Source organism: Caloenas nicobarica, chromosome 2 (assembly GCF_036013445.1).
Source record: "Caloenas nicobarica isolate bCalNic1 chromosome 2, bCalNic1.hap1, whole genome shotgun sequence".
Lineage (NCBI taxonomy): Eukaryota > Metazoa > Chordata > Aves > Columbiformes > Columbidae > Caloenas > Caloenas nicobarica.
In genome coordinates this window covers 99,375,321-99,387,367 of record NC_088246.1, presented here as the reverse complement: position 1 = coordinate 99,387,367, position 12,047 = coordinate 99,375,321, and positions in this window count along the sequence as shown.

Below are 12,047 nucleotides of genomic sequence, written 5' to 3'. Positions count from 1 at the left end.
GACATGGTGGGACAGCTCACATGACTGGAATGTGGTCATGGATGGCTGTGTCCTTTTCAGGAAAGACAGGCCAGCCAAGCGTGGTGGTGGAGTTGCTCTTTACGTGAGAGAGCAACTACAATGTATAGAGTACTGTCCAGGTGCGGTTGAGGAGCAAGCTGAGAGTCTGTGGGTAAGAATTAAGGGGCAGGCTGGCAGGGGTGACACTGTCGTGGGTGTCTGTTACAGGCCACCAGATCAGGGTGAGGAAGTTGATGAGGCCGCCTACGGGCAGCTGAGAGCAGCCTCACAGTCACAGGCTCTGGTCGTTATGGGGGATTTTAACTACCCTGGTGTTTGCTGGAAGGACTACTCAGCCAGCCAGCCTCAGTCTAGGAGGTTCCTCCAGTGCATTGATGATAACTTTCTGATGCAAATGGTGGAGGAGCCGACTAGGAGAGGTGCACTGCTGGATCTCGTCCTCACTAACAAGGAGGGTCTGGTTGAAGCAGTAAAGGTGGAGGGCTGCCTTGGTTGCAGCAACCATGAAATGGTGGAGTTCAGGATCTCGTGTGGCGGGAGCAGAATAGCAAGCAGAACTGCAACCCTGGACTTCAGCAGGGCCAACTTTGGCCTGTTCAAACAATTGCTGGAGGAAATCCCATGGGCAAGGCTGCTTGAAGGTAAAGGGGCTCAAGATAGTTGGTTAACATTCAGGGACTGCTTCTACCAAGCTCAAGATCAGTGCATCCCAACGTGCAGGAAGTCAAGGAAAGGAGCCAGGAGACCTGCGTGGTTAAACAGGGAACTGCTGGGCAAGCTCAAGTGGAAGAGGAGGGTTTACAAATCATGGAAGGAGGGGCTGGCCACTTGGGAAGAATATAAGGCTGTTGTTAAAGAATGTAGGGAGGCAACTAGGAAAGCTAAGGCCTCCTTAGAGTTAAACCTGGCAAGAGGGGTCAAGGACAACAGAAAGAGCTTCTTCAAATACATGGCAGATAAAACTAACACCAGAGGCAATGTAGGCCCACTGATGAATGGGGTGGGTGCCCTGGTGACAGAAGATACAGAGAAGGCAGAATTACTGAATGCCTTCTTTGTCTCTGTCTACTCTGCCGGAGGCTGTCCTGAGGAGCCCCGTACCCCTGAGGCCCCAGAGGAAGGCAGGGCAATGGAAGAGTTTGCCTCAGTTGATGAGGACTAGGTTAGGGACTAGTTAAGCAATCTGGACATCCATAAATCAATGGGTCCAGATGGGATGCACCCGCGGGTGCTGAGGGAGCTGGCTGAAGTCATTGCTGGACCGCTCTCCATCATCTTTGCCAAGTCTTGGGAAACGGGAGAGGTGCCTGAGGACTGGAGGAAAGCAAATGTCACTCCAGTCTTCAAAAAGGGCAAGAAGGAGGACCCGGGCAACTATAGACTGGTCAGCCTCACCTCCATCCCTGGGAAAGTGATGGAACACCTTATCCTTGGTGCCATCTTAAGATATATCAAGGATAAGAGGGTCATCAGGGACAGACAACATGGCTTCACCAAGGGGAAGTCGTGCTCGACCAACCTCATAGCCTTTTATGAAGACATAACAAGGTGGATTGATGACGGCAGAGCAGTGGATGTGGTCTACCTTGACTTCAGTAAAGCATTTGACACCGTCCCCCACAGCATCCTCATGGCTAAACTGAGGAAATGTGGACTGGATGATCGGGTAGTGAGGTGGACTGGGAACTGGCTGAAGAAAAGAAGCCAGAGTCGTGGTCAATGGGGCGGAGTCTGGTTGGAGGCCTGTATCTAGTGGAGTGCCTCAAGGGTCGGTACTGGGACCAGTATTATTCAATATATTCATCAATGACTTGGATGAGCAAATTGAGTGTACTATCAGCAAGTTTGCTGATGACACCAAGCTGGGAGGACTGGCTGACACACCACAAGGCTGTGCTGCCATCCAGCGAGACCTGGACAGGCTGGAGAGTTGGGCAGGGAAAAATTTAATGAAATATAACAAGGGAAAATGTAGAGTCTTACATCTGGGCAGGAACAACCCCAGGTTCCAGTATAGGTTGGGGAATGACCTATTAGAGAGCAGTGTAGGGGAAAGGGACCTGGGGGTCCTGGTGGACAGCAGGATGACCATGAGCCAGCACTGTGCCCTTGTGGCCAGGAAGGCCAATGGCATCCTGGGGCGTATTAGAAGGGGGGTGGTTAGTAGGTCGAGAGAGGTTCTCCTCCCCCTCTACTCTGCCCTGGTGAGACCTCATCTGGAATATTGTGTCCAGTTCTGGGCCCCTCAGTTCAAGCAGGACAGGGAACTGCTGGACAGAGTCCAGCGCAGGGCCACAAAGATGATGAAGGGAGTGGAGCATCTCCCTTACAAGGAAAGGCTGAGGGAGCTGGGTCTCTTTAGCTTGGAGAAGAGGAGACTGAGGGGTGACCTCATCAATGTTTATAAATATATAAAGGGTGGGTGTCACGAGGATGGAGCCAGGCTCTTCTCATTGACAACCAACAGTAAGACAAGGGGCAATGGGTTCAAGCTGGAACACAAGAGGTTCCACTTAAATTTGAGAAGAAACTTCTTCTCAGTGAGGGTGACGGAACACTGGAACAGGCTGCCCAGGGAGATTGTGGAGTCTCCTTCTCTGGAGACATTCAAATCCCGCCTGGACGCCTTCCTGTGTAACCTCACCTAGGTGTTCCTGCTCTGACAGGGGGATTGGACTAGATGATCTTTTGAGGTCCCTTCCAATCCCTAACATTCTGTGATTCTGTGATTCTGTGACTGTGCAACTGTGCCAGGACTGTGTCAGGAAGGATGCAGTAAAATTGTGTGAACAGTTGCTCATCCAAGCTTAACTGCAAAGCATTTTACTTTCAGCTAATCCTCTCTCAACAAGACCGTTCTCCCCATATGTAGAGGGACCGAAGACCACACTTTCCTGGGTTTCTCTGGTTTTCCACCTCGCATGAAAACATTGTCTAGGATGAGGTGGATAACGTTAGTCTGATTTACATGACAGAACTCATATCACCCAACTATAGTTGTGCTGCTGAATGAATTTGGTGGTTGGTTTTAAACTGTATTTGGGCAGTTCTGTTGGCAGTATTGTGAATTTCACTGCTGATGTTAGTAAGGCTGTTCATTTTCGTAGATACTCCCTGATAAACCAGATAAGGAGGGCATGTGCCGTTTAAGTTGAAGCCAGATTGTGAGGTCCTTATTTAATGTGGGTAAGTCATTACATAGCTGGTTGTTGGTCTTCAGCCTATTGGTACCTGCCAAGCCTTGGGAGTACTGCCCAGTGTTTAAAGACTCTTATGTAACAAAACCAAACCAAAACAAACACAAATCAACAACACCACCACCACCACAAAAAACCCCCAAAACAAACCAAACAAAAAACCAAACCAAAAACCCAAAACCCAACAAAAAAAATCCCCTAAAACCAACAAAACAACCCAAAAATTACTATTACAGCTTTAAACTCACTTCAGGGGTCTTTTCCTAATGAACAACTCTTAAGCTCTTTTGACCTTCAGTTTAACAGGGAAGGTCCTAAATTACTCTTTTTGATCAGCATCTCCTTTTGCCCCCCATTTTCCCTCATTCCTCTTTCATTGCCTTTTGAAGTTTCAAGAGGCAAGATCTGCACTTAACCTGCGGTTCTTCCCAACCCCACAATATGCTTTATAAATCTTTGAGTCTCTCATACTGTGTTCCCTGCTGTATAGAATAAAGTGGAAATTGACTTCTGCAGAGGCCATTACAAAGATTTATTGATCTGAAAGGATAACATTTTCTTAGGCAAAACTGAAGCTAAACATGAAGGGAAGAGACTAAATATATTTGGTCCTGTGAGCTTTTTATTGCTGAGATGCCAGGACCTTATTTCCATTTTGGAATAATCTATTCTCTTTCTTTTCTTTTTTGTTTTTTTTTGAGCTCACAGAAAATGTCCGTATTTGTTTCCATGTTGCAGTTCAAAGCCTCTCTTTTTAAATTTTAGTAAGGACACTTCTCCGCAGGCTTTCCCTTAGGCCTGAAGTAGGTTTGTTGTTCCTGAAATTTCTGCAGCAGTTCTTTTTAATATCATGCCAGCTTGGAATTGAATTGCTTTTCACCTCTGGCATCTATGACATGAAAAATATACATTTCTGTGTTCTGAAAATAAGAGACAGTTAGTGTTTTGACATTTAATGAGTCTAGACCTACCACTTAGGCTGGCTCAAATCTTCATGGTAGTGGTTTTTTCATTATGTCTTTTAAAACTTATTTTTGATGTGTCCAACTGATGTAACTAATTATGCTTTAGAAACATGATTTTCTAAATTTTGTGCTTTTTCAGTCATAGGGCATATATTTTTCAGAGATGTTGAGACTTGTATGAAATGACTAAATAGATTTGTATATATGGCATCCTGTTTGTGAAATGTTTGATAGTAGTTAAACCTTAACATGTGATTTGTCCTCTAAATATCTAACCAAAACCTAAGTTTTAATGTATTATTAAAAGTAAGAAATACTGTAATGGCAGAAAGGAGCATAATATGAATGATTTCTGGGATAGCGGCAATTAATCTCTTTTTTTTTTTTAAATTAAAAAGACGGTCAAACTGCCCTTTGAAACTTCTTAGACAAACTATATTGATCATAACTGTAGTTTACTCATATTTATAGACAGCTAGAACTTGAATGCCTTATCTGAGTTGTCCAAAACTTCTTTGCCTCTTCCATAATTTATAGAGATTTGTTAGTGCTATTTATCTATCTGCTCCTCTGATTTGTGCTCATCAGGCCTTGTTACCAGTTTCCTAATGTAAATAACCTCTCCTTTGTCTTTTCAGACACATTGGAGCTTCTTTTCTCACATTAAGCTCATTTTTGGTATGTGTAAGATTTGGCTTTCAGGCCAGAAATCAGCAGCTTGGGTGGACTTCAGAGTTGCTTTGACTTTGAAAGGTCTTTGTACAGGATTCCATCCTCATGGATCTCGTAAGACACACACAGGAGAACTACTGTGGCCATGCTGAGCCACACTGAAGTAATTACTTCAAGTTGCTCTGCTTGCAAATTTATTTCATTTAATTCAGCTGGTTTCACTTACAAATCTAAAGTGACATAAAATCTTTGTCACTACAAATCAAATTATTCCAATCTTAGGAATGAAATGTTGTTTTGACTTTCAAAATGTAGGCAAAGTTCTGTTTTGCGGAAACTGTTTTTTAATACACACTGGTTAGAGTAATGAATGAGTGGTGAGAGGTTTCCATGATTCATAAAACTAACCCATCTCTTTGTTAAATTAATTGTTTACAGAAGTAGAGCAACTGTATTTTGCCTTCCAGCCATGTGTATGGAGACGGACTGATTCCTCTACCAAACTCACTTCCTGCAACCTGCTGCTACTTACAGGTTCAGAACAGGTTGGTATCTCATGCTGTTTAATGCCTCTTAGTCTTGCTTAGTGCTGATATGTCTGGAGCTGGAGTTTTGCTGTATATGCTTTGGTTTTAACAACATGGACTTTAGTCCCCACTGTATCCATTATGACTCTTAAAGACCCATATGTTGTCAAGGAGTTTGTTCTTCAAATTAGCCTCCTATTGAATTTTTGTGTTCTCACTTCAGGTCTGTTACTCTTCCATGGACATTGCTCCTTTACCTCTTCTCTAATGAGTATCATATATAAGACCAGGTAATGGCTGAGGAAGCTTTTTCAAGCTGTTCCTCACATAAAAGAGAAAGAAAATGGGTGGTCCTTTGGTCCTCAGCAAGATTACTATTCAGTTCCTTAGCAACTACAATCAGAATTACAAGGTGGATGCTTCCTTCTATCACTTTTGTCTGTTCTTAAGGACCAAAGTATGTAAGAAATACTCTGTTGGATCCAACTTACGGATCTTTTTTGAAAAGGTACCTTCTCCAATTCTCACGATAGGTTGTCCCCTGCTACTGTCACTTTGAAGTAGCTATGGAGTACTGCCTCTCATTCTAAGGCAAACAGATCCTTTTAGTATTTTGTCAGCCTGAACCTCAGATTTTAAAACTTTTATTATTTTCCCATGTCAGAGAAAGACTGATTCTTTTTTATCCCGATTGCTGTCTTTACTCAGATGCATGCACACCCCCTCTCTGTCCAAGACATTATTTTTTCCCCAGGGTTTATATTGCCCACTCCAAATTAATGCAAAAGGACTTAAAGCTATTTTGCTTATGATCCTGGGTGGAGCTCCTTTTCCCACCATCTTGGAAGCACTTCTCTGAGATAGAAATCGAAGGCTATGGGCCTGAATCTGAGTATTCATCATGTCTGTGTGAACACTGAGGTTGTCTGTGAGAGCTTTATTTCACAGTCCTCTTGTTTTTCTGGAGATTAAATGTTTTAACAGCATTCATAATTTTGCAACTATTTGCATAGAGAGTGTGAAATACTAAAGCTGTGTAACATGGGCTTCCTAACAGCTGGTCTGAGCACTACTTTCCTCAGCCCCAAGTGTAAAGGTTTCTTGATGAAAAGGTGATCATTAGTGTCTTGCAGAGCACACCAGTTCACCTTCTTTAGCACCCATACACACATTCACACCTTGACACTTTCCATTGTACCTCTACAACCTTTTTTCACACATATATATACTTCCATGAAATGGGTGGAGTTACGCTTACTCCATTATTCCACAATTGCTTCACTCTTTATCTTGGCCTATTCAGTCACAGGCAGAAAGAACTGTAGGAAGGAAAGAGCCTTGTGGTTTAGGACAGTCATATCCAGCCTCTTTGAGATTAACTCTTTGATCCTTTGTATTCACATATTCTTCTTAATCAGTGACAAAGGAGGAAGAATGAGAAGAGTGTAGTTGTTAATCGCACATATAAATGTAAATATTCATTCTTTACTCATGGAGGAACTGGAGCTCCTTCCAGTCATTACAACAATCAAAGGCATTTGATTGCACCCTGCTATGGCACAAACCCCTTGCCATGGAAAAAGTGAGATGCTGCAAACTGCTTTTTCTAACATCTCACAACTTCTTTGAATCATTCTGTGATGGGAGAACTACACAATGTAGCCTCTGATAAGTACTACTGCAGGAGCAAGCAGTAACAGAACGCTCCACAACAGAGAAATCACAGTGCGCTAGGAAGCCTCTGAAAATGTAGTTTGTCTTAGCAAGCTTAAGGGCTGAACCTGTAGTTCTAGCCCACAGATACCCACCCTGGGAATTACAGTTACTAATATTACATTATTTCTCTGAATTTAAAACAAAACAAAACAAAACACCTACAAGTAGACATCGTGAAGTGGAGGTAATGTCTATGTGAGAAGGCACTTGGATATTTGGAACTTCTAGGGCTAAGTTATGAAAGTTTTTCTTTGTATGTAATACTTCATTCACTTGGAATCCTCATAGAAGAAAAATAACTTCATTTTTGAATACCTGTGTTGTTTGTAAACTCATAGAAGTGTGGAGAGGTAGACAGGAAAGTCAAAGAAAATTCAAACTCTAAAAGGAACAGATTTACACTTTGATTGGATCATCAAGAGCATGCAAGAATGGCTCTAACCATTTTTCTCAATCTTTTAGAAGATACTTTCTCCTATAGGGCACAGTCCAGAAAATAATTTATGTTAACTTGTATGCAGCTATACTATTTCCATGTTTCAATAACTAACAATAAGAAATGTATGTTTCTTCCACGTTGCCAGCATACACTTTACATAACATTAATTTGTTAACGTTATCCTCATACAACCCGCAGTACTGCTTCTATGCAATGACAAGCACCTTATTTTGCAATATCTAATGTTATTTTGCAATGTCACATTGACAGTTTTTAAAATATTTCTATCTTTGAATAAGAAAATGTCATACTTTAAAAGTTTTAGAATGTTATGATAGAAATCAATATAGTGAAGGTCAAGCTATGCACAAAACTTTTTTTCAATGTTTCATGTTTTGGTTTAAGCCTTACAAATACACACATGGGATACACAAAATTTTAATCCCTTATGTTTCTCTTTCTAAGAGCCAAAGAAATCCTCAAATTAAAAATATTCAAATAAATTTCCCAATGTATTATGAGAGCTAAACATTGATTCCATATGGAGGCTAAAGATATAGAAGTTATTTATTTAATTTGACTAATTTTTCTCTTAACATTACTGTATAGAAATGAATTGTACCAAGATGATGTGAAGACTTTGAGGTCAATGACCAAAGCATTTTAAAGATGGGATTATCTAATGTTATGAATTAATTGTTAGGATGTGTCTTTCAAAATTGCTCTTTTTTAAGAGTGTAAATGTAAGATATTATACAATTTATGTCAACAATTGTTTATATAGCTTTATATGATGCTTATAATCACAGTTACTTGAAAATCATTTTTTGTTACATCCAAGTATGTTAAAATGTGTATATGGATTTTCTTTTGAAACCAGGAAGTGCTTATCTTTTAGTGAACGCAGGTATTACAAAGGACTTTAATCTTGAGTTTATATACTGATGCTAAAGGTAGAAGACGTAAAATGAAAGTGCTGTGCTGATTATTTATTCAAATTTTGTAAACATAGATTTTTTGGGTAATATATCTTTTGCAATATTTTTTCCATTGGATCAGTAGGGTTTTTCAGACAACATTTAACAATCTTACCTTGTATTTTTTTATTTTCTTTATTAAGCATATGTGTTCTGAATTATTCACCTTCCCTTATAGGTCTTTTTTTTCTGTTGATATGTGAAGATGAATTTTGCATAATTTAAGGTAAATATGAAAATATCATATGTAGATTATTAAACAAAAGTAAAGTACAGTGCAGTAATGTCTTCACAGATTATAATTTCATGAAACAACGCAGTAATATTAAAAGCTCAAAAGAGCAGCAGCAAAGTAACTTATTAAGGCTGAGTTGTGCTCTCAGAACATGGTCCATTCTATGTAAACATCCAGAGATGTGTTGCCTCCTGGCGTTTTGGAGGGGTTTTTGCACAAGGTTTTTATCCTTGTCAGGAATCTCAGGAATAATGTTGCATGTTATCTAGTCAACGTATTCAAAAATTGCAATTAGAACTGAGAGAACATAGTGTAAGGAGCATAGGTCAAACAATAAAAAAGAATTCAGCTCCGGGACCCTTGCTGAGACAGAAAATATACAGCATATTAATAATTTATACCTAGGTCCATGTATGTATGTGGAATACGTAAAAATGAGGGAAAGCTGAGAGGATAAGAGGAAGTGGAACAGATCTGAAAAAAAGTCTAAAAAGTGTATTTCACTCTTATAAGAAAGGACATGAAGACAGCATTGCTGTACAAATTTCTCTGTTAAAAGTTTATTTTATTCTAAAACACTGTTGGGTAAAAGGTATAGAACCAAGGTGTTTATAATAAAAATAATGAGCTTTGACTTTGTAACTGTCATATGCTTCCAGAAAAGAAGCTAGTATTTCCCCAAATTAATACTAGAACAGAATTAGAAGATTTAAGGAAAAAAAAAAAATCTCCCTACAGCCATAACCTCATGTGTGTGGAGAAAAAGGAGGGTGAAAATATATTTTCTTACGACAAAACTTGTCTTATATAAAAGCTGACAGGCTGAGAAATTGATAGAGGCAGTTGAAACTAAGACAGGGCTAATGAAAGACTTGTTGAAATTATGTCTGGTTACTTTGAGCACCTCTAAAATTAGCATATGGAGCCTTTCCAATTTAGGCCAGCTCTACTGAAACAATTTGTTTACTCCTGAGATTCCTACTTAAAAGTGCAGTGAAATTAAGACTATTTGCAAATTTCTGCTTTCTTCTTTTAATTTGCTTGAATAAAGTGTCTCATTTCTGCCTAGGCTCATGTTAAAATAGCTTTTGTAAAATGTAATATTGTCACTAAGACATTCTTGAGAATTATCACAAAGAAAATATGTCTATGAGGAAATTTAAATAAAAGATAAAATGAAGGCTCCTAGGACTTCCTATACAGAGTTTATAGTTAATATGAAGGTTTGAAAAAAATGAATTCCATACTCAACTATAGAGATTTTTACTAACAGTAAATGTAAATGTTAGCAACGGTTCTAATATACAAAAATATTATACGTGTAGGGGTTATAAATGAATTTATTTTCTCATAATTAATTTTTACTTAAATCAAATTTTTTTGTAATAAGCTTGTTAGAGCTCCTTGTTTAACATATCTCATAGCTCCACTACGAATGTCTTCTTGATAGATTCTTGGATTGCCAAGGATGTACTGAAGAACAAAAAAGGAAGTACTGTATTTCTATCACTAACAAAAATCCAACTGGATACACAAAAGCCAGAAAATTTGTGTGTTTAATGAAATGATATTGGTTTTGTCTGGGTGAATATTGACTAAACGTAGAGGTACAAGGTCAATGTCTTGGCAACGAATGAATATCTGTAAATTATATCACATGCACAGTATTTAGATTCATACAGCATTACTTGACCAGACATTAGACAAATGCCCAGACTGCTTATAGAAAAGAATGCTCTCAGCACATGTATCACTGGGATTGGAAGCAGACAGGTGCCATATCAACTTTATTGCATGATGGTTGCTCAACCTTGCTCTCTGTCACTTGAGAAATAAGATGAAAACCTTCTTCATGTACTGCAACTGTGTAACAGGAGTGCAACAGAGACCATAGCTATAAAAATGGACTAAATAGGTGGCTACTATGGCTTATCACCTGCTTGGAACATTGAAATGAATGTAATTTAACACTTTGGAATTTCTCGTTGAAATCCACAAATTAAAAAGACTTCTGAAACTTTAACCCAGTTGCTTGGCTTTATAACAGCCAAGACTAGTTTCTGGAATGAATGGTTACATTAATAACATCCAAACATTCTGACCCCTGTGGATTTGTGGTGCCCATGGACTTGATGGATGTATTTGGAAGCCCAGAAGTGTTTGCAGTCACTGAGTACTTCTGCACCACCTTAGCTTTCATTCTATTTTGTTGTTTTATCCTTTAAAATATTGTAGATATTCATATACATGGATATTTAAAACCTTACCCCAAGGATTTGAAATTCAGACAAAAGTCTGGGGGCTGGTTCCTCACATGGAGTTAAATGCAGCCGCCCATTTGCTTATAAAAACGACCCTTAAATTCCCTTCTGGTCCAATCTTACAAAATGGTCTCACATCCTCCCCCAGATGACTAGTTAAGAAGAATATTTATATACATGCATATACTGAAAAAAATAGTGAAGTAATGTAGGCAGGATTACATCATGTCTATGGTTAACAGGAGCCAGAGCTCTAGATTTTCTCTACGAAGTTTGTGGCAAGAAGCTGCAGACCAAAAGGTCAAAAAGAAATGTTTGGAATTAAACATGCAAGGGAAAGTTGTAAGAGAAGATATCGACAGTCTGGAAAGTTCTTGAAAGAGTTCTCCAGAAAATGCACACTGCTGCTATATTAATCTCTCACAGTTTAGAGAAGAAACAAATTGGTAACATTGAAATCTGAGGGATCTGAGGCAAGTAGCAATAGTATAACAAGCTGATCCTAATCTTTCTTTTTCACAGTAAATTAATTGTCAACCACAGCACAGAAAACTTGCCTTTTTTTTTTTTTCGTTTGAACCACAAAACTGCTAAAATCAGTTGTGATGTAGAGGTTAGGCTATTGCAGATATAGAACAAAATTACCATGAAGTGCTACTGTTGGAGACTAAGTTCTGATACCAGTTTTCTTAGTAAGTTTATACATCATTCCTTCCTCAGCAACACATATTAGTCCAAATACCATCAAGAGTGGGAAAGGCTCAACTGTTTTGGATCAGCTAAAATCAAAATGTTGAACGGTAGAATTATTCATCGAATTATAGTAAAATCTGCTTCCAATAAACCTTCTTAGTTAGACTTCCTGCATTTTGAATGGAACAAAGGTCTGCTGTCAGAGTTGTCATGAAGTTCCTCAGAAAGAGGACTCAAAGGTCGGAACATGTCTCTTAAATGAAACTTGCTACGCGTCCTGTGCAGGTTATGTCTCAAGTCTCAGGAAGAGCTACTGGTACAATACTTGTGCAACTGAAGTCTTA